Raw genomic sequence first — 23,671 nt, 5'->3', positions numbered from 1 at the left:
TGAGTCGCCAGCCTGGGATGTATTTAAAAGACATGTAGATGTGGCACTTAGGGACATGGTTTAGAGGTGGACTTGGCCATGTTAGGTTTACGGTTGGGCTCGATGATCTTAAAGATCTTTTCCAACCTAAGTGATTCTATGACTCTGTGCCTGGCTGCATCTGTTACCCAAACGAAGTGCTGTAGTGTACTCTGGAGGAGCAGCTATGAATGGGGAAATAAGAATTCGTTTAACCATAATTATAAAATTTAGAAATAATTTGTTATAGATTTCCAAATGAATGCGCTATTTTGCACTGTGCTGAACTTCTAATGAGCTCTGGCAGAGTCTGGGTCTGGGTTTGTGTGAGGTTTGCACTTTATTCTTAGGTTGAAGATGAATCATACTTAATACGTGTCTAGTAGTACAGCAGGACATTAAGCTGGTATGGATGTTTTAAATTAATCTTCCTTGGAAAATACTGGTAAACAATGGTAATACTAAAGAAGGAACTGCTATAAGAAATTCCTAACCTAAAAAAGTTACTAAAATTGTGTAGCATTTTCCATCTTCTGATCAGCCAGGACATGATTTTTCCCTCAGGTTGTTGTCAAACTAAGCTTGTAATTCCCCACCACATTTACTTTTCAAGCATTGGCACATCACAAATACTTTCCAGTTCATTGGAGCATCTTTGTCCTTCCAAGATGCATTAAAAGTTATGACTGCATCCAAGAATGGTGTTGACCCAGTAGTGGAGACCTGGTCCCAGCTCCTGCCTGCACTTTAGATCTCTGAGGAGTTATTTTGCCTGTGTACATTAAAATGTCTCTCAGATCATTGTAACCGAGACCAGAGGTACCACTCCTAAACACAGTGACCCCAGCTTTGTTCAATCTTCAGATTCACCCTTTCAGATCACATTGCAGTCACCTTATGGGGTCTCCATGGTATTTTTTAATATTAGATCATTACTTGTAAGCCAGTAAGTAGGTTCAGAATGAGCAGCAAGACCCCCTGAAGTCTCCCATGCTCCAAAGGGAGGCAGATGCAATGTGAAGACCTTGTACTATATTTATCCTCAACATGTGGGAGCAATAGGATTGTTTCTGGAGGCTCTGGCTCTGGGGGCCAGGAGAGCCAAATGGATTGTGTGACTGGAAAAGGGTAAACTTGCCAACCTCATTTTATTTCCAGGTTGAGGAGAGATTTGCAGGCAGACCTAGGAAGGAAGAAACTAGCACTAGCCTTCCTGACTCGTCTCCTGCGACAAGCCAGAAAGAGAAGCAGGGTAGAAAGACAAGGAGGAGGTCTGACCAATCCCAGCTTACGTGTGTTTTTCATTGGCACAAGCCACTCTTGCTTAGCGTGGGCCAGGCTGCTGCTATGGGGACCCTGCAAGGAGTTCAGGGGCTCACAGCACACATGAGGCAATGGAAAAGCAGCAGGCAGGGACCAGAAATGGCTGAACTGTATTTTTCCAAAGTGAAGATCTTTGGTGGGCTGCAGATTACATTGGAAATCAGAGCCTACACCCCAGGATCCCGCAGCTGTCCCTCTCCCCTCTAATTTTTCTCTGTCAGATTTCAGAGCTAAAATTAACCACAAGGCCTTAGTGACACTATGTGAAAGTGTATGTGTGTACGCCTGGGCTTCCTCACCCCAGTGAGCTTAATCCTCTGCAGAAGATTGACAGGTTCACATGGAGAGCAACTTTTTAACCAATTCACTTCTAAATGTTCCTTTTGCTGTCTCTTTCCTTTACTGCCCTCTTCCCTCCAGGCTGAAAGGGCATCATGGTAGTGGGGATATGGTGGGAGCTGACTCCTCTGCTGACCTGCAGTTGTGCTGAGGTACCTCCCCACTGACCTGAGGCACCCCAATGTGGTCCTCATCAAGGGCATCCCACACTGCTCCCAAGATGCTCATCATACCTGTCCAGGAAAGGGGTGCTTGAAGGGCAGCACAGAGCTCCAGGTTGAAGTTCACACTGTGCACATCATTGCCAGCGAGAAGGAGCTCAGCAGTAGAGCATTCACAGACAGTTTTGTTTCTCTTTCCAGTTGTGGTAAAAAACCTTTGGAGGAGACCTTTGTTGAAGTGTTGGCAGCGTACGAGTGCCTCGGTCCAGATACGTGGCACTACGTGCAGGTTTGTTGCTGGTTTCTGCTTCACACAAAACCCTGCCAGTGTGGTCTCTGCACTGAACTGGAAGCTTCTCCATATTCATGAACTTCTTTGTATTAGCCACAGTACGGATATCCAGCCAAGGTGCTCACAGATGTGCTCCTTTCTCTACCTAAGCCACATTTCTCTGAGGAGTCCCTGCAGTATTTTCCTGGTCAGGTTGGAGCATGTTGGCTCTGACTTCACAGTGACTTGCCAAGACCTCGAAGCAGGCAAGGGGAAAAGTATCTAAAGGCCAAAGCACTCATGTGAGGAGCTGCATGTGAGGCAACACACTCATCTTCCATAACCGTTTTTTTCAGCAATTCCATTAAAGTTACTCAGTATTTAAGCATTGAGAGGAAAGGAGAGAGCAAGATTTGGCACCGACAAGAAAATACACAAGTGTTTTCTTTTTAATGAAACCTCTTAGTGTTTCAGATTGAAGTGTCCACAGAAATAATAGGAAGATACCCAGCCTACTATTGCATTTTTTTTCATGAAAGAAGAGGCAGCTTCAACCATGCTTGCATAGACCTGGCTCTGTTGAGGTTGATGTATGAGCTAGCAGGAGAACAGGAAATTCCAACTCCTAAGAGGGCCATCTTAGTGGCCTACGAAGGAGGAAAAACTTTGGAGGTGTCTATAAGGAGGAGATCACTTGATGTCCCAGTGCATGGTAACACATAGCCATGGCTTCCCACATTCCTTACCACAGGTTCCTAGAAACTGCAAACTCTGCTAAGCATTGCAGCCTAGTTCCAACTGTGGAAAAAATGAGGCATGGTGAGTATACCTGTGATACAGCTTGGTTTTTGGTTGGTTTTAATAGTACTACACTGAGCTACTGCTGTTATTGTAGTACCGATATTCTCCACTGATTAAGATTTGCTCATTGTTTTTGAACAAAAAATAAGCAACAGCTCTTTACCACCTTGCCTTAACACCATATAAACTGTTTTATTACTGCATCAGGAGTGACTGTTTACATGGGTTAGTTGATTTTAAATCCCACTTTTGCCTACACCAGTGTAACATGCAATATGGCCAGGGTCAGGGTCACCCTGGAACCTGCTGCTGGTTCCTTTATTTGTCTTTGCTGCTCCAGTAATAGGTATAAAACGGGTAGCAGTCAGGAGTTCAGGTCTAGAGACCATGATTTGCTAAGCTACGTAAGACTTCTTTGAGTGAAAGCTCCCTGCCACTAGAAAGCCAGAGAGTGACTTGGAACAGCTTGGTGACTCTGGCAAGGCAACAAAACACAGGGTTTAAGATTTTACTTCTTTTTTTTGTGATGGTTATAATTTAAATAGAGTGTATGCATGCCTAACCCAGTTTAACCTATCTGGGTTCTTATACCCCATTAATCACTGACTCTTCTTAGCACCTCACACTGTCATCACTGTCACTGCAGAAAGCTGCTGAGACGTCTGTCTCATCACAGGCATTCTGATGGCTCATCACTGGATTTTGTGTAAGCAACAAAAGAAGCCGAAACTGTTCCCCATTGCAATGCTTTAGAGGATTGATACAGGCAAGAATTGATGTAAGCTGATTGCCTCAAGCATGAGTGGGAGACACTGCAAAAACATGCTGTAAAACACTTACTTCTTGGAACCTTTAAGTGTTATTTTTTGAAAACAAGGTGTTTTTAGATTGATTGCTTCATTTTGTATTACAGACCCTGTTCAAGGGTGCATACTTGAAAACAGTATTAAAAAACAAAAGCAGCCAAATAAATAAAAAACAAGGAGTGCAATAATCTAGGATGCATAGGGAAATGCTATAGATTATTTCACAGCTCTTTCCCCTTAAGGAGACTGGGAACCAGGAGGGTTGAACTTCTTAAAAGTCCAGCTTTTATTAGCTCAAGCTATAATCACGATCATCTCACCTGCTGAGCTGAATGTTTTGGGCAACTTTCATAGGGTTAAAATGAAGTCATCATCCAGGCAGGGTCCACCTAGAGGAGGTAGATTGTGCCCAATCAAAATGAGCTCCCATTGATGTTTTTCACTCTCTGACCTGAACCACTTGGGAAATTAAAGCTAATATGAACTATTGCCCAGAGCTAGATACACTTCAGTGGTACATGAAGATCTTGTCTTTTTCAAATACATATTTACCACAAGCTCCAAGATAAGCTACTTCAGGTTTCTCTATTGTTAATCTTTGTACCACATACCTTTTCAAAAGCTTTTCTTCTCTGTTCTGGGCTCCAACCCACACACAGACAGACAACTCTCCCAGGCCCACTACTGGGAATGAGGTGGTTGGATCAGTCATTGCAGGTCAGTTATGAAGAGTTTATGGTCTGAGGTACGCTTGGACAAAGCATCCATTGAATGATTTCAGACAAGAAAGAAATTCCTTGAAATCCCAGTCTGTCTGCAGACAATTTAGAAATAGAAATGGTTTTCTGAATTAATTAGTCTGGCTAGCTTTAATCACAAAAAGAGCATGAAGGCATGGCTCTGTACAAAGCAAAAAGGCGCATAGCACGTTACCTTAAAGTATGACGGAGCAGCTGACTGCATTTATAATCATGACATAGACCTCTCAAAAAATCAGATTAAGAATAAACATATACAGGCACCATTTAAAGCTCATAGAAAATCAAAAGTGATTTGTCATTAAATGTAACATACTGGTTGTGTTGAAATGTTTAAACTGTATTCTTAGTATAGCTGGGTATATACTGAGGAGTTTTCTGGAAATTTAAATACAGCAGTTATAGCTGGGTTAGCTACACTCTCTATATTGTGATGTATTCAGCAGGTTAATTACAGTTTTGAATGGTAACAGCAGGTCAAAGGGTTACCTCGTAGGTACTTCATTTAAATTGTATATTGAAGGTCACTTTGGATGTGACTTTGAAAATCACTTCCATGCAAAAAAGGTGTATGTGGCCATTTAGAAACAGTGAAGGGTTAAAAGCTGTTCCCTCGGACTTATTCCTTATATTGGTACATGGCTGAAAACACCAGCTTGCTGATTGATGGGTTCACATGGGGCGACCTTCGCATTAGCAACGCGACTCTGGTTGCTGGGTAAACACAGGCAGATGGATCCAGCTCCAGTGATTTTCAGTAGTGATGGATGGCAAATGTATTTCTGATCCACATCACACCCTGAAGATCCCATGAAAATTATTTGGCACGGGGCGGAAAGTATTAGATTCGGGTGACAAATAATTACCTGACATCAGCTGAGGCTTCTTCGGAAAGGTTATGCTGCAAATAACCAGCTTTTACATAACTTTGTTTTCATGAAATGATAGAAAGTCATACACATATAATTTATTTATCTGAGAAAATGTAACCCAGCCAGTGGCTGACAAAAACTGCCCCTTGGAAATATCCAGCCAAGTAATTGTACTCCAGCACCACATAGGTTTCAGGGTGGTTTCGGAATGATTTTGTTTGTTTGTTTAAAGCATGCATGTTTTTCCTTGTTGCTATTGTTGATGTTGTATGTACTTTTTCAGTAGCAAGAATTAGCATTCAGACAAGACATTTACTCAGAGTCATTGTGGTTTCAGGAGTCTGCTTTTCAAGGACTCCAGTTCAGAAGTTCTTGACCTTTATTCCTTCTTCTCTTTTCCTGAGTCTGCTGCTTGGGCAGCAAAACCAGCATTTTAAGTAGTTGGAGGCCAGATAAATACTTGTCTGAGCTTCAGTCCTCTCTTTTCAAAAAGTAGCTTGTTTATATATATAAAGGTATATTAAATATATATTGTATATTATGTATATATATAAATGTACATTAAATGTATATTAAGTGTATATTCAATATTACATATTGTAAATTATATAGCATATATATGTTATACTATATTGCATTATATGTAGTAGATTATGTATACTGTATATTGTATATGACATTTTATATTATTGCTTATTCATTTATATTTTGTTATATACTTTACATTATATTATCTATGTTTTATATTTTACATATTATAACATATAATAAATTTTTATATTATATCTAATATGATTATGTATTGTATACAGATACAAATGCCTGGGGCAGGCCTGTGTTGAGAAGGCTGCAAATGCTTCATGCCTCTCTTTAGCTGATAGGTGTCCCTTTCGCATGATAGCATCCTCAAAATGTGTGGTGTGTGGGTTCATGTATTCCTGCGGTGAGTTAAAATGACTGTTTGCACCTTCTGTCCTGCTTGTTACCATTCCTGCCAGGATAATCTGGTGTGGTTGTATCTGATAGGACATCAATAACAAGCCTAGAAGCTGGTATGTGTCATCATCTCCCCAAGATGGAGTGTCTTGTTTCTCTGTCTGTGTTGTGCTGTAAAGCTTCTGTCACTATTTCAACCTTCTTCACTAGAGATGGCAAAATTTCAGTGTGCCCAAAGTTCTCCCCTTGTCTGTACAGTGAAGTTATTCTCCTGCTTTACAATGCATAGGAGCATAAAATTAATGGAAGCAACAACCGCAGTGTAAGTTTCTGAAAGAGCTGAGGAAAAGAAGAATCAGTGTAATGCAGCCCATGAGCAAGGAAACCTTCCAATTTCCTTTTCCTTCTGGAGGGGGTTACCTGTCTCCCTCCTCTCTCACTTTTAATTAGACTTACATATTTATGCACAACTCTGCACAAACCAACAAGATTACATGTATTTCTATTTTACATGAAGGAAGAAGCTTTCAGGCTTCTTTCATGCTTAATCACACTTACAGGCTTTTTCCCCTTATATTGTTATTACCATTTATTAACCTTTCCTCTCACCTTTTCCCCCTTCAGTTCTCCTACATCCTGTTTTCCTCCCTCCTTCCTGGCTTCCTTTTTTATCTTTCTCTCTTCTCTTTCTCCTTCTCTGATATTCAGCTCTCTCCCTCATGTCCATATGCTTTTTTCCACCAGGCAGGGGTCAGGCTGAGTAATACCAGAGGTAGTTCAGGAAACAAATACTAGGTAGATCTTGCTGCAAACTGCAGGCATGTTCAACTGTAGCACACCAGGACCTCCCACACTGGCTTCCCACAGAGGTGAAAGATGGGGAAAGAGCTTCAGCATGAAGCTCAACAGGGATCCACAGTGGTGGGGAAGGGGTGGCTGTGCCACTCATCCCTATGTAGAGGAGAACTTGGAGAAATGGTGTGCAACGCTGAGTGTCACGGTGCCAGTTCTCCAGTCTCAGTGCAGGGTACGGCTAGTTAATCATAGGCAGATGAAGTGTTTTATCTATGTAATTGACATTATTTCCTTTAAAATGGCAAGCTGAAGATTGGGACATATTTATTGAGTCATTTGGACTCCAGCAATGAATTCTTTAATACAGACCCAGAGTATTGTGTGCTCCCAAGAATAAATCCTGATGTTTGGAAAGGGCGTATCAAACATAGATGGTGCTGTCTGAAGCTGGCTTTTGAGAATGAATGATGGTAGTTACCCAGGGCTGTGCGGCAGGGGCACTCTGGTTTCACAAAGCTCTTTGTAGTCTGGGCTTTGTTTAGCATCATCTCGTCAGAATAATCACAGAAGCAGTGTGATGCTGGAGGGTAGTCATAACCAAAACACACCCAGCTGTCAACACACTGGAGAGACCTTTAATTTTGCAGACCTTAAGCTAAAGGCCAGAGTGAGTGGCTGACTCAGTGGTGAACGTCTTTTCCCATGTCTGGGGCTGAAGAAGGGTGCGGTGGCCCTGGGGCTCTGGGCTCAGTACCACAGCAGAAAGTGCAGTGGAGACAGCATGGTCCACACCAGCACTGCGCTGGGGAGTTGGAGCGCAGCAGGAACAGAGCAGTGGTATCTCTCAAGGCTGGGGGGTCTTGCAGAGCCTTGTTGCTGGTCTCCTGGTTACAAAGCTCCATCCTGTGCAGTGTTGTACCACTATCACTCAGCTCTCATTTCCTGTCACCTGCAACTCTCCTTCCCACATGGTCAGATCAACAGCTAGTGGTGCAGCATATGCAGACTGCTTATATTTCCTCTTCATAGTGTGAACCATGTGCCCATTCATGCAGGAGGGTAGTGTGCTCTGTCTAGAGAATGAGCTTAAACAACTCTGTCATTTACAGGTCTTTTCTACTACAAAGAAACTGCATCACCACCAGATGAGAGACAGTACAAAATTAAGCCCACTATATAAATAATGGTCTGTACAGGAGTTGGACTTGACGATCCCTATGGGTCCTTTCCAACTTGAGATATTCTATTATTCTATTCAGGGCTTAAAATACTGAGGGTTCCACATATTTAGCAACCAGTAGTGTAAGAACTACAATAGCAAAAAATTAGTATGCAGGGAAGGCACCATTAGTTAGACCAGAGTATACCACAACTATATGGTGTCACAAGCCAGAATGAACCAACAATTATATGTTACCATCAAAATCCCCACTTGTTAAACACTGAAGTGATGCTAAGATTTATAAGCATCTAGAGACACTCCACAAAACTGTCGGAAGATGTGAGTTTTTAGTCAATTTTTAGTCCTCTGTGGCTTTTTCATTCTGATTACATGCAAGTGAAATAATTGGAGTCACAGAATATGGAAAAATCTGTGCCTGTCAAATTCAATACAGATACATTTTCCTTGGTCTTCCTGTCACATAACCTTCTCAGCAAATTCACAGCAAAACTACTTACTGTGTTACAAACACTATGTGTTGCAAATATTATTCATACTTTAGACTGTCAAAAATTGGAATAACTTCAAGAAACTCCACTAATTCACATAAAATCACTTTTGCTCCTTGCAATGAAAATAAGCTATTTATGTCTATATTTACATCTAATCAGTTTCCAGGCAATGAGCTGCCAGTAACCTCAAGATGAAATCTTGCTGGGTTAAGTACTGTTTTGTAACTTAGGGTATCTTAAAAACTAGCTGTAGGTTTATTCTGTGTTGCTTTGGCAAAATATTTGTCTGTGCTTTAGTAAAAGCAATTCAAACCATATTTCTTAGCAAATCCTGGCTTTTTTCCCTTTCCCTTATTGCATCCATAGTCATTGCACAGAGCTTTTGTGAAGTTTTTAAGTTAGTGGGTAAATTAAGGGCCTGGAACCACCAGCCAGAAGCTATGAGTGGAAGTTTAGCTTTCACATACCAAAGATGCTCTTGTGCGATAAGATCGATGTTGCACTAATAAGTTCCTTGCACTTACAGTTTCTGATTTCTTCAGGTTTCAAGGGGTAAGTGGGAACCAGATGATACTGAGTACTGTGTCATCATGTGAAGAGGCTTGCTGGTTTGGGCAGGGGGCTTTGACTATATAAATTCTGAATGTGAAGCAAATACGATGGACTCTTTCCCTTTAGTCACAACGGGTGGGATGCAGCTGATCACATGTGGGGATCTTCCTTTGAATTAGATGTCTGGATGCATATCTCCCTTTACAGAGTACCAGTTACCTCACTGTAATGTCAGCATCTAAACTGAGTGAAACAGATCAGGTCCTGAAAGTGTTTATTTCTCTTTGTGACTGTAAAGAGGACCCAGGGCAGCCCACTGGGTCATAAACTGCTTCCTTGCAGACACCTGAAATTAGGCATGCTGAATCCTACCCTAACAATTTGATCCAACTGCCTTTGAGGTTAGCCCCTGGTGATTCCAATGGGTATTGGATTAGTCTCTAAAGGCATTTGCTGTGGAAGGCAGGAAAGAGGCTGTCACTCAGATAAATACAGGTAAAGGTATATTGTTGAATTTGACTGGTGCCATGAAAGACTGCAGCAGCAGATTAGCAGTACTGTGCACATCTGTGATCCTGAGACAGCTGACACAATGAAATGATCTCCCTTAAGGAGGCAGATGGAGGCTGAGAGCTAAGTCATGACCATGCTGGGAGTAACATGGATGCTGCTGGAGATGGAACAAAAATACAAACTATTTTTATCACCCCAACAGATTTATCCAGTGAACTTCCTTTAAACCACAGCCTCCTTTCAACAACTCAACTTTCCAGCTGGGAAATACAAATGCTTAAGTCTTTCTGTCTCTCAGGGATTCCCTTGTGCTGTATTTGATCTTTTCTTCACTCTCTTCCCCAAAACCCAAAGCAATCACATTAGTGGCTCTGCATATGACATGTTTTAATTCAACTTACAACCACTTCATGGTACGGTTAGCACTAATCATGGCCTTTGCTTGCCACAACAGAGTGGCTTCTCAGAAGTCCAAGTGGCAACTGGACACCCTATCTGCTACGTACAAGTCTGGACTATGTCTCAAAACATGATTAATATTTAGCCAATAACAAAGGAAGTCCGCAGCAGTTTGTTTCTGCTACCAGTCTTGGATGGTACATGTCTGCCTTCCCATAAGTAAATCTGTGTATTGTGCTTTTGCAGGCTGCAAGGAACTTTCCATCTGAGCAGATGGATGCATCTCCCCTAGTCTGACTTTTTCCCGTCACTATGAAACAGGAAATCGACAGTGCATTGTCACTGATGGTGGTCTTCTACTGATGGGTGGACCAGCTAGGCAAACAGAAAAGCCACCTTACCCACTGCTCTCAAACGACTGGCTGCAGGCCTTCATTCTTCTTCCCAAAACAACCTGGTCCTTGGTTTGGCAGGCTTGTTTGCAGGATGAGAAACAGCAGGACTAAAGTATGGCACTTCAGTATCTCTTAGAAGGGTTTTAAGGCTGTGATGGGGAATGGTTGCATTCACTTGTGTTCATCCCACCGCTGAACAGAAACTGGGAGTGAAAATAAGGATGGACAAGGCAGCAGCTGCAGCACCCATTTCGTTTCTGAGAGAGAGAGAGCTATGAAACTTGGAAGAGGCTGAGAATCTCCTGGAGGCAGCATTCACACGGTACCGTAAGAAGAAAAAGCAGGAGAGATGCAGGCATTTTCTCCTGTCCCACTATGCGCTCATCCCTGATAACTTCCTTCGCCCTCCAGTGTCTATAGCAGGAGGGCATGAAAGCACAGGGAAGAAAATTCCCACTGTTGAAATTCCCCAGAAGGAATGATTTTACTGTCTGTAAAATACTACCTGTGCTCTTGCAAAGCTTCTAATAAAGCTGGATGCTTGTAACAGCTGAAGTCAAATTTGTCTTTACTCCCCATCTTAGAAACAGACTTGAATAAATTATTCCTGTCGCACAAGAAAACTCTCTTGCTCACTAGAGTTAATGGTTTCTTCAGCATCCTTCCTTGGACAGTAAATGTCTAATAATGTGTGGCAGTACGTAAAACCCAATATGCAGTAAGCTGGCCTAAGTGGGGGGATCTTGAAAGACAGAAAGCTGGCAAATGTATGTAGTTCAGTACGGTGCATTGACATTCATATTTCACTTATACTTGAAACTTGTGGGCTTATTTTCCCTGGGCATGGCTGGTTTTCCCTTCATTTATCTTTCAAGGTGTAATGTAAGCAAAGGAGCAGTTTTTATGATGAGAAGTGTTTCCAGCTACCCAAGGTCCAGGGGAAAGGACACCCACAAAGAGTTGTCATGCAGGGCAAACTTTAATCTGATTTACTGAGGTGGTTTTGCTGAAGAGTTGGGAATCCTGGCCCAGAACAACTATTCGTGTGACTCTGTACAGGGTGGAGATGGGATGGAGCCTTCTGAAGGTAACAGCAAAGCTGTGGCTGGTCTCATCTGTAACGGCTTTAACACTGGCTGGTTACACCAGGGATATTTGCCCAGCTCTTACTACAGCTGAGAATCACCCAGACCACGCCAACACCAGGGGCTCAGAAGCCTTATCCTGGGTAGCCCAAGGGCAGATTTTCAGACACTTGGATGTCACAGGCTGTTTTCCACGGCAGTGCCACACTGCATGCCCTTGTGCAGGGAGATGCTGCTGGAGCATCACTGAGAGCAGCCTGGACATGTCCTTAGTATCTGTCAGGGCTGCAAGCACCCCCCGTTCGATGTCTTGTGTTGCTGGAGAGATCACAAGCCTTGACCTGATGTGCCCCGAGCTCTCTGAATCCTTCACACCTCCTCAAAGCCTTTTCTCTTGCTCAGCTGACATTTTTGTAAAGTTCCCTGCTATTTAATCTCAGCTCATGTTTCAGTTTAAATCAGTCATCACCAATCTGTTATGGCCCTCCAGATATATTACTTCCCTACCAGCTTAGACCATTCTTGCAAATTATTACCACCTCCTATAAATATGGCCGTGATGTTGCACAGTATCAATTCTCCTTGGAATGATGATTTATTTAAATAAGTAGAGAAAGGAGATTTGGGCTATTTTTAGGCTTCTTTCTATGCTGCTATACAAAGATTTTCTCACCATGTTTTCCTGTTCAGCTATGACATCTCAGACTTTTCACATGGTGGAAGAGGCATCCACAGCAGTGCTCCCATATGTCTCTCAGCAACTGGCTTTCACTGTTCAGTTCTGTTATTCCTAATTCATTGTTTGTGTTCCGCAGTAAAACCAAGGGACCTCCAACAAGACAAGAGTGGCCTTCTCAGATAAGTGCGATATCAAATTGATGCTGACAATAAAGAGTTTACAGTGTTTTCTGCTCAATTCAACTGAAGCATCATTGAAAAGCCCATTACCAGATGAGACTGGTCCAAAATGAAAGCTGAAAAATGTTATTTGGTATGGGGAGGAATATTTGAATCTAGCAGCTTACTAGGAAACTCTACATTTTTTTTGCAGGGCCAGACCTATATTTAATGAAAAATCTGTACCTGAAACATGGAAGATCTCTTCCACTCTCGAGTGAGGTTCTCTTGGCCTAGAATAGCCCAGGGCCTGGCAGCTGAGGTATTAGTGTTTAAAGAAGAAGAGTAAGCCCAGGTGTCTCAGTTAGACTTTTGAGTTAGTCTTGAGCTTCTCACCAGCTGGGTGAATGATCCTAGCATGCCATTACCGGCGATTTCATCTATCAACCACCTTCGTCCCTCTGTAAGTAATTTTAAAAGGTTTTTGGTGTGTCTTAATGAAAAAAGCACAACACATGTTGAAAACAATAAATATTGACAAGGTGGAAAAGCTATTTGTGTCCCAGCTGCTGCTGTTATTGCCATTTGCCCAGTACAGAGATAAAGTACAAAAAGGTTCACTAACTCTCCCAAGGTTACTCAAGGAATTGGCAGCAAACTGATCTGGGGCACCTCATGGTTGAGGTCCTTTTCCAGATAACAAGACTGTCTATTCCTTCACTGTAGTTTAGAATCCAGAAAACATGAGCCTGGTTCTTGTCCTTTCTAGAAGTCAGCAAGACATTTGTATGGACTGAACAGAGAAAGGTCACAGGAGACTGTGGGTCACCTTATTCCCTGTCAAGCCTCTCACCTTCTCATGGAGTCAAGGCATTGTACTTCTGCACAGGAATTCCCTGCAGGCTCCTTTTGGAACTCTAAAAATAAGACTTCTTCTAATGTATTTCAGTACTAATTAAGTTTTTGCTATTCCTCCCACAGAGGGTTATCAACATAGTTTACAAAGTGTCATCTTTTAGCAACTTCTCAAGAGTTGGCTGTTTCCCATCTCGCCCCCTCTGACACATTTACATGTTCTGTTTATACAAACACACAGATAACAAACCTCCCGGCTGTATCTAGAATATTTTGAACCAAAGAGAGAAAAAAAATCCCTTGCCAAGTTTTTCAGTAGCTGGAAATTACTTGTCACGTCCACAGACCAGTAATTCTTTTTATTTTTAAATGACTAACCACACTATGATTAATGGCTCACAGAAATGGGCTCAAAATAAGTCTGGCACAAACATAAGGAAGGAGGAGAGTAAATGGGATAAGGACTGGATGTGTCTACAGCAGGACATTGGTGGCATGAATGGCATAGCGGGCACAGAGGAAGGAAAAAATGTTTCATGCTATTTGTAGCTCAAACCTGCAGCTACAGATGGTGATGCTGTCATGTAGCAAGGGCTCAGGACACTCCAAAAAGTAGCAACCTGCACTGAAAAGACTTGTCCCTTCCTGGATACTGGTGTCTGTCTGAAAATTCACTCATTTCCCCACTGTATGTAAATGCTGATAGCATCCTTGTCTGAGTGCTGGAGCTACATCCATACCTCCTGGAGTGTTTTTGAACCATTTTACAATATAATGTTTTTTGCCATTCCTTCTGCAGAGGCAATATTTTCCATTTTCTTTTCTCAGCTGTTACTCTGTGTATTTTCAGCTCATATTCTACAGTGAATGCTTTTGAGTGGAAATGCCAAACATTCGATCTTGGCAAACAGCGACAAGCATGCCACTTCAGGATGCTGTGACTAGTACAAACAGCCAATGCTGTTTGCAGGGAGAATAAAGTTGATGGTATGATAAAGGATGTGGAGGAGGGAGCACTCATTTAGACTATTTCTGTCTTGATCACCTGGCAGAACAGGACCCTTAGAGCAAAAACAGGCTTAAATAAATCCAAATGCCAGGGCATGCATCTAGCAGCACAAAATGGAGACCTCTCTCCTGCCTGGAGAGGCCGGGCACACATCTTGGAAAGCAGAGGCTCTGGAAAGGTCATGGGGTGGATAACTCCAAGCAGATGGCTGAGGCGGAGCAGCGAGTCAGACCCTGCAGCTGAATGATCAAAATGAGGAATGGAAAATGAGCGGTCTAGTCTGCTTATCAAGGAGCACGTCACAGTCACAAGCTGTTAAGGCACAGTCATATGCCAGCACATTCAGGTGGGGTCAGAAAGCTTAGGGCAAGATTGAACATGGTTCTCCCTGTGTGCTCCCTCCCTGAGTCATGTAAGACTCTAGCTCCTTGCAAGACCTATGGCTCTGCTGGGTTCCAGAAATATCCCCTCCTACAGGACTCCTCGCTGTTGCTGGAAGCGGGATCCACCTGGCACAGCTGATGTGGCTGCGGGCTTTCTCGTGTCCCAAGCCATGTTAATGGTGCATTTCTTACTGAAAACCTGTTGCAGCTGTAAGTGGCAAGCTGCATCGCTGGGTGAACAGTTACCATCGATTCCCAAAGCTGCTTTGCCATGATTTCGTGTCTGAAATTGTTTAAATGGCTCATGTTTCCTGGAATAAGAATAACAAGAGTGCGATTTCATGCTTTTCCTATGGTGAAACCTCATTAAAAGCTATGAGATGTTTGGATTCAATGCTGTTCACACCTTTCCACCTCTGGTGGCACAGATTCCTGGGGATAGGACTCTGCTTTGAGGCATAAACACAATTTTGGTCTCCAGGAAACAAATCCTTTTGAAAAACCCTGGGAAATAAATTTTCTGGGAGCCCAAAATAAAGGAATGCACATTAAGTAAAAACGTGAATGAAGTAAAATGCTTCCCAGTAAACAATGGCAACGCAGAAGGTGTACGTAGGCCTTTGCCAGCAATATGTAAACACCAGATTTCAGCCACAATGCAATAGCAGAACTTTTGTCTCAGGAAAACAAATTTCCTCTTGTAAAATGGGAAACCAGAAAACTGTGCAGATTTCCCAACTGCTAGGGGTATTACAGGATAATAATGAAGCAATAGAGGGCCTGTCAGTGCTGTGAACACATGAAGGCTGTGAGATGAAATACATCATCTTTTCTTCTCAGCTCTCTCCCCCTCTCTTCCCAAGAAACTAAGAAAAACAGCTTCTAGTGAGCTGAGCTTGCAACATACAGCTTAATCCATATAGGGCTTAGAAATAAATGCTCTATGACTTCCTCTGTCTGACTTGCTACTTGGGTATTATACATCAAACTGTAATCTAAATATCACCCACTGTATATTAAGTGCATTAAGCTATATTTAACATACTGGCTTATATTTCTTTATTTGTGATAATATATTTATCTATATATTTATATAAATATGTGGAAAGGGAGTATGTATTATAGGGGGTCAGATATTTCCCATGAATATTTTTTTCTGAATGGAAATGTAGTCTTTAAGAACTCTGAATTTCCCCATGGCATTTTGCTGGAGTTTTTTACTCCCCATTGGGAAAAATAAAATTCTTTGTTTTGAATTAGCTCTGCTTAAATTGAAATACTTTGGTTTGTCAAACTGAATTAAAACATTTCATGATGGGGTAGTTCGGCTTTAATTTATGTCCAGAGTTACTATGTGCCTTGTGGGCATTTTAATTTATAGACATCATACTCCCATAATGCATCATAATCGCCTCTCTCATTAAATTTTTGCAATGTACTCTGAGAGTCAGATGGCCACAAAACATCACAGGACGCTGGCTGGGAACTTTGTTGACTGAGAAACATGATGTATCACCCTCATGAGGCACTGCAGCAGTTCCAAGGGACACACAGTTACACCGAACCAAGCTGAATCTAAACTTTTCCTGAGAAAGGATAAATTTGCTTTCAGTAAAAAACATCCCTGCTTCAACATTCTGCCCGGATGTGCATCCAAAATAAATGTTGCTAGCAGAACATTCTATAGAGTAAAACATATAAATAGTGATACTTTACTGTCTAATAAATAAGTCCTACCTTCAGGGTTGTAAGTGCTTTTCCCTCTGTTATATAGGAGCATGCACTGAAAGTTTTGATGTAGCACAAGCACCAGTGACCTGCCATCTCAGTGGAATTATTTGCCGTGACTCGCGTCAGGAGCATGAGGGGAATCTGGTGAATTTCAATAAAAGCTTGAAGCCTCCCCATCTCCCCAGAGGCATGAGAAATGGTAGAGCAGAGGAATCAGAGCACAGGAATAGATAGCTTGTAAAAGGTGTTTCTGCCACTGAAAAGAAAAAAATAGATTAAAATGAGACAGCATGAAAGTTAAGACTTCATTCCAAATACTAGGAAATTCAGAGTTGCAATTGCCGTAGCAAGTTTATGGCTGCTAGTAGCACTCTTGTAAGGTCTTTAATTACATCAGCACACAACACAGGACATAAAGCTTGGAAAATATTTACATTGCAGCTCTGGATTAAATCTATTCAGGCATAGAAATGTGACATATCTTGGGGTGATGCTGAAAGAAGGCAGAGAGTGCTATGGAGTGGGTGCTCAGGTGATGATGGAACATATAGCTTGTTATGAGCTGAGAGTCAGAGTGCATGGCATGAAGCCTTGAGGTAGCACTGAAGGACCTTGGCTATAATTGACATTACATGGAAGTACAAGAGTCCCCAGTTACCTGGGCTGGCCTTCAACCAGGAGACAATCATAGAATCATAGAATAGTTAGGGCTGGAAAAGACCTTAAGATCATCCAGTTCCAACCCCCCTGTCATGGGCAGGGACACCTCACACTAAACCATCTCACCCAAGGCCCTGTTCAACCCAGCCTTGAACACTGCCAAGGATGGAGTATTCACAACTTCCTTGAGCAACCCATTCCAGTGCCTCACCACCCTCACAGTAAAGAACTTCTTCCTTATATCTAACCTGAACTTCCCCTGTTTAAGTTTTAACCCATTATCCCTTGTCCTATCATGACAGGACCTAATGATGAGTCCCTCCCCAGCATCCTTGCTGAAAACCTTCTCTTTTGTTAGAAATGATAAGGGAGATTTAGGATAAGATTTTCACAATGGCTTCTGCCAAGGTTAGAGCTCCAGTCAGTGCTGCAAGAGGGAAAGGGCACGAGCAGTCAGTGCTGCCAATATTACTATGAAAATAACAAGTACAGACACTGTTTGCCGAGAGCATGTTGAATAATAGTGAAAGAGCAGAACAGTAATTTTGTTTGGGTTTAGTATTCAGGAAACTTCTCACTAACATGGTTTTCATTTTTCATTAGGCTGTCAAGGGGACAGGGGGATTGTGTCAATGAAATATGGAGATCCAGACTTGGAACAAAAATGGACGTAGGATTATGCACAACGCCTGATTGCCCCTTCCAGGGGAAAATGCTCACATCGCAGGCTGAGAATACCTTCATCCAGTGTCTGCTTTTCTCTGTCCTTGAAGGAACAATCCTAGCTATAGAGAAGTTAACTACATGTAACTGAGAAGTGTGTCAGATCAATTGCCTCCTCAAGGTCTCCCTAAGGATTGCTGTGAGGAAGCAGACCTATGTTTAGAAGACCTTACAGGAGACTTCTTTTGCCAGCAGAATTGATGAGGTTTGCTGTATCAAAATTAGTGTGTACTCTGGGTGCTGCCCTTGGCTGGCACAGAGACAGAGTCCTGTCTGTGTTGCTCATGACCTTGACGTAAAATACCAGCTGTCTTCCCCTTCTCTCTAACTCTTCAAGGTCATAAGAACATGAGATCTAATGAAGCTGAAGTCAGTTCAATGTCATTCCCACTTTCCCTGGTGATTTACCCAGAGAACACGCTACAGAGATCCCCTCAGTCAATCCTTTGTCTCAAAGCCTTGTCTGGTCTCTATCTGTGTTTATTTATACGACTGTCTTGACATTGGCATTGGTGCCCAAACACATCAATGAAGAATGCAGAAGAGGATCACAGAGGGTCCTGGAGCAGAAAGTCACTAAGACAGCTGCTTATTCTTAGACTAAGGGGAGCCCAGGCCTTCCCACTTTTAACCACATCACATAAAAACAGAGGGAAAATGATCAGTGCTGGAATCAGAAATGGCTGCAGGGAAAACTCCCTTCTTCTTCTCAACTTGTTACCACCCTGTAGCAGCCACGGGATGAAATAGGTCTGCATTTGGCATTTTAATAGTCACTTTGCATTTTATAGACTTGGAAATGTCAAAAGAGAACACCCGCTAGAGAGATCCTTTTTTATGTGTCACAGTTTGTTCATGAACTCGCACCAACTGGCTCCATGTGTTGCTGTATTTGGCATCTCCAGAGAGGAGGAGGAATCTCCCTTCAGTCCTCTCTCAGGAGGTGACCTCCATTCTCGAGAAATACAGGGATTAGCTGAGCTAGCAGAGCATGTGCATAATGCTGCTGGGGAGAATGGAAAGTGCTGCATGGCTTCAGTGGAGTCCTGTTACACGCACAGCACTGACAACTGCAAAAAGAAAGAAAGGAGCCAAGAGAGCACGAGAGGGATTGAAGCGTACAGGGTAGTGTCATGGCTACTGGACGTCACCTTCATGGTTAAAAAAAGGCACTGCACTTACTGCTCGACCCACTCAAGGAATGCCTCAGATGCACCATCTGCTCTGCAATCTTACATGTTTACTGTGAGCAAGGAAATTTTAAAGAATACCTTCAATAACTCCTAACTGCCAGCCTTTAAGAAAGGAAGTGTTAAAAATACAGGTTTCATACTGATTCAGTTGAGTGCTGGTGCCAGCTACAGCATGAGACTCGGGACTTTCTAAAGGGTACGTGCTGTCTTCTCTACATCTACCTACTGGGGAAGAGGCCACGTGGCACAGGGGCCCTCACGATGCAGAGTCACTGGCACTGCAGCAGTAACAGGAATGACTAACATCTTCTGATCTTCCAGTCAGAAAAGTGATCTCCACCAAAATTAGCATGAGGATCCCTGAGGATTACTGAAGATTAGGACAGCAGGGATAGATGCTTACGTACTTGATGACATACTTGGTGATAAGAGAGTTAACAAACAAATATACTTACCGGTGCCTGCTTTACCTCATCAGGCTGGTTAAAAAGTGGGTTCAAATTAAAGGAAGGTTATTATTATTATTCTTTCTAGATCAGTTGGCATGGTGTCCTGGACTTATGAATAGTGCTTTAATACTCAAAAAAGAAAAAAAAAAAAGAAAAAAGGAAGAAAGGAAAAGATGAAGGACAATGGGAAAAATAAGGAAATAAGGTGGCCATGCTATAATGAAGGCAAAATATATTGATGACAGATAGAGTTAACATAGATGCACACACACATGCAGTAGCACATATAGAACATACACATCTTGTATTTTACACAAAATCAGTAAAACTGCCGTTAGCCATATTTTTTGATGAATCCAAGAAACCCAAGCAAATTAACTTATTCAGTATTTGTGCTGCTAATGCCAAATGACACAGGCTGTCAATTAACTGTCAGCAAAATGTAAATAAAAATAAACCCCATTTTTTCTTTTCAAAAAAGGTACCTTTGGTTAGCAAAAAAAAAAAGAAACATAGCTCACACTGATGTGCTGCTAAAGATGTGCCTCAGAATGTGGACTTCGCTTGGAAAATGTTTGACCTTATAACTATGATTTTGCACAAAAGCAACTATCATGAGAAGAATCTTTCAAAATGGTCATAACCATCATACTAGGCACCCAAATGTAGAAAGTTCCAAAAACTAAAAACACTGTCTTCCTCTGAAAAGGAATCAGCCTGTGTAATTCCTGGAGAACAAAACTTGGAAAGTAGCCCAAAAAAAGACCTATTGCGTTAGGGTAGTGTACTGGTAGATGTGCCACAGTCCAGCAGTAGCTGTGTAAAACAGTAACTATAAATGTTTAAATATCTTAAAGTTAGATCTGGCTAACTTGCAGTCAAGGTTTCTTTAGTGGATCAGGGAGCTTTCTGAGATACTGGATTTAATTTCTCAAGTTTTGAAGAACTGGAAAGATTCCAGTGAAATATTAAGAAGCTGGTCTGCTGACATTTGAAAATGATAAATGGCATAACAGGGGAAGTTATAGGTCAGTTAGGGTGATATTGATGCTGGGAAAAAATAACAGTGGGACACAATCAAAAACCAGTTAAAGTACAGAACTTTGGTGAGTGTTAGTCAATGACGATTCATGGAAAACGGATTCTATTAAAATAAATTCATGTTTTTCATTGAAAAGATTGTGTTCCTGGCTGACAAAGGTAATCCTGTTAATATGGGGCTCAATTCCTTCAAAATGTGGTTCTAAAATATTTCGCATTCTGATTAAAAACTAGGAATCTTCCAAGACACCATTGCACATACTAAACAAATTAGAAACCAGCTAAGTGACTGAAAACTGTATTTACTAACAGGGAATTTTCAGTAGAGGTGCGTGTTTCTAATGTGGTCACACAGAGGTCTAGTTTTCAACTAGCACTGTTGAGTATTTTTACTGATAATCTGAAAGTATATAAAGTATTTCTATTCAGTTAGCTGACTGCACAAGATTTATGGCATAATAAATGAGGATAGGGGCATCTGATGGGTATAAAGAAAATTGATTTATTTGTTATGTGAATACATCCAAATATTTGGTGCACATACAGTGACAGAAAAAGCTTATATGAAATTTGCAAGATGGGAGGCAATGGGTGCCTTGTTCCTTGTGAGAAATAGTCTGGGGCAGTGCCACTGTGAATCCCAAGAGGAATGTGCATGGTGGGGCTGGAAACTGCTCTCAGAGCAGCTGTACTGGAGCTGTTTCAGGGGGTGTTTTAGAACTACACCTCTGGGGAAACTGCTAAGCTGGGAAAGTTCCTGTGTTGTACAAGGTCACACAGACGTCTCATATCCCTGAATAAGCTCTTGATCTTGTTTGCTTTGAGCCTCCTGTTAGGCTGACAAGAGCTCTGTCCAGGTTAGCTGGGAAGGCAGCTGTGAGAATTCCTCCCTTGATAGAGCATATGCAGTGATAACACCACCAGACAATTTCTGCCACCTTAAGGAGGAAAATGGCCTTTGTGGCAGCTCATCTTTTTAGGAAGAAAGCCTGTAAATTCTGGGGAAGGAAAAGGATGATCTTAAGGTCCTTTCCAACCCTAGCTATTCTCTGATTCTATGATATTGGTTAGGCTGGAAGGCTGAAAACATTTTGCTTGTGCCTCAAAGAGCATCAACATGGAAAGGATCTCTGTCAGACCTACACTGTGTATGATGTCCTCTGAAAAGCTGTGAAGTAGGGAGATGAGAATTCAGTGCATCAGCCACAAGCCGCTTTACTCACCCTGGTGATGGGCACTAAAATGATAAAGAGGAACAGATGGGTAGACTATGTGGAAAGACTTAGGAGCAATTTTTTTCCTGTGTGTGAATCCGTTTTCTCACCACTGAGCTGTTAAAGACCCTTACACCAGGTGTGAGATTTGTGTCACAGTGCTAACACAAAGTAGGCACCAGACTGATGAAACAGAAAGGCTTCTTGGTGGCAAAGGCAAGGTAATTCAGTTTCTGATGGGAGCCTGTGTTGTTACAGGCTTTTAGTACGGAAAAGAAGATGATCTTTGACAACCTAGAATGAAAATTACTTTGACCTGCCCTTGAAACTTGCACCTGCTGTTCTGAAAGCACAGAGTTGATGGGGGAGGGTTGTTATTTACACTTTTCCATTTCTATAATTTGATTTTGCAGGCAGAGATCAAGCCAGGCCCTTAATGCAAGTCAGCAGCGAGCTCACAAACACACAGGCTATACTGCTTGCCGGCACACAGGCTTGCTGTGTTTGAATACTATGGCATTTGGGTTTGTGATTTCCAAATAGATCATACCTTGAACTTGCATGTGGCTCCGGGGGGAAGTGAAAATTCACAAGCATTTTTGGAACATTTTCCAATGTTTGCATTTCATTCTGTCAAATGAAGGATATAGGAATTTGCTGGTAATGGCACAGTTGGCAGAATAGCAGATCCAAATCTGGCAGGATGCTTTGTGTTGCATACTGCTAGCCTGCACTGTGGAACTGTCCAGGTAAAGAGCAATTTAAGCTAACTTCTGAGAAAAGGTTTGTGTCAGATGGCAGAAATGGTTGCAAGCATGACAGACATCCAGATGAGTGAAGTGACCAAATCTGTTCAGTGCAGAAAGGAGAGATGGTGAAGAAGAAATGTTAATGAGTAAAAGGCATCCCTGAATTTGAGTAGCAGCATCAGAAAAGGGTTTTTTACATAGTTCATAATGAATCCATAGTGGTCACAAAAACATTGGAGGACTGTGTCAATACTTAAATATTCAGAAGTGGGTGTGGTGGAAGAGAATAGTGAAATTACAGTGGAAAATTATGTTTTTAAACAAAATAGCATGAACCCCTTCTCTTCTGTTGGCAGAAACTAAGAAGGAGTTTTTCCCATTATTCCATTCCACAGATTTAGTGGCAGAAAGGACACCAGGGCACATTTCATTCCCACTTGTTCAGGTACGACAATTGTCATTTCATTCCAGACTTAACTAGAAGAGACTTTAAACATGTGATGCCCAAATGTCATTTTGTGGGTCTTCAAGATATTCCTTTCTTGAAGCCCCCTTTTACAAACAAGCATAATTCCTGCTGCTTCTACTTTATTCTATTATCAAGGGTATCATGATATTGAAGTCTTATCCAAAACTTTCAAATTAAACCCTACAATCTTCTTGCCTTTCACAGCAATTCCCATCAGCCTTTTTGTGGCACAGTTCAGATTCTGGTATTGTTAACTAAATTCTTCAGGCCTTTGTTGAGATTAGAGCTGTTATTTTTCCAAACCATGCACAGTGCACGTAACACCTCATCAGATAGCTAACCCTTTGAGTTTATAGCAAATAACAAAGCTTTTTCTGGAATGCAGTGTTGTCATATGAACAGTAGTTAAAAACATACTTAAATGTCCAAATACTTTGGAAATGCCTACGAGAGTAACATTAGACTTCTAGTTGCAGAAAGAGCAACACAAAGAAAATATGAGAATAGTAAACTTCTGACGTGATTCAAACCTATTGCATGCTACATACCGATGAAATGTCTGCTTAATACTGTGGCCTTATCAAGCCTGTTGATCACTCACATTCTCTGGAAGCTCAGGATGAAAGCGAAACATATGCAGGCATCTTTCCTCTGTGAACT

Source organism: Pezoporus occidentalis, unplaced genomic scaffold (assembly GCF_034315485.1).
Source record: "Pezoporus occidentalis ecotype Australia unplaced genomic scaffold, CSIRO_AGI_Poc_V1 ctg104, whole genome shotgun sequence".
NCBI classification, from domain to species: Eukaryota; Metazoa; Chordata; class Aves; order Psittaciformes; family Psittacidae; genus Pezoporus; species Pezoporus occidentalis.
Note: the sequence above shows the minus strand (reverse complement) of the source record.